Below are 751 nucleotides of genomic sequence, written 5' to 3' on the forward strand. Positions count from 1 at the left end.
ATGACGTATCTTGGGGAGGGGTAGGTCTCTCCCCTTTTATACCTTGTACTCAGGTGGGCCCTCTTGTTTGGGCCCATCCGCTTGAAAACTTCTGCTAACTATCCAGGTCTTTTCCAGAAGTTGATGTGACGCGTGGGTCACTTTAACTCGTACGGGTTGAGGACCCGTCGGGTCAGTAGTCCACAGAATAAATTTCTGACCTTTATTGGGTTGGGCCAGAACATAATTTAATGTATAATTATTTAATAGATGAGATTTTGTTTTTATTTGGCTCATTCGAATGAAATTTCTAGTTGTGTAACTTATATTCACACATCGATCTTTAATTTAGGGTCAAGTTGTGTCAAAGTTTGTTAATTCTTTTTTCATTGAATTTTCTTAAACGTTCTCTCTTTGATAATTGGTATTTTTATTAGTCAAAATAAACAATGAGTCAACGAGTTCTTAAATTCTTGAAAACGATAATTTGATTGACAATTAGGACTTCATATGAAGACTTGGTTTGAGGGTATAGGATGGGCATACCATTCAAATATCAAAGCATATCTCCACTTATGGTGGACGCGAAGACCCCTATAGTAGTAGATCACATGCTTCATGTTGGGTTCGTTCCCTTGAGCCTCAAGCACAAGGCATCCAATTTTTCCACACTTGCACCGTACCAATTCAATTCCACTTACACTACAAGAAACTTCAATGAAATCAATCGTATTGCCTCACGTCAAATAAACCAGCAACGACATATCGTGTT

This window comes from Arachis ipaensis, chromosome B06, assembly GCF_000816755.2.
Source record: "Arachis ipaensis cultivar K30076 chromosome B06, Araip1.1, whole genome shotgun sequence".
In the NCBI taxonomy this organism is placed as follows: domain Eukaryota; kingdom Viridiplantae; phylum Streptophyta; class Magnoliopsida; order Fabales; family Fabaceae; genus Arachis; species Arachis ipaensis.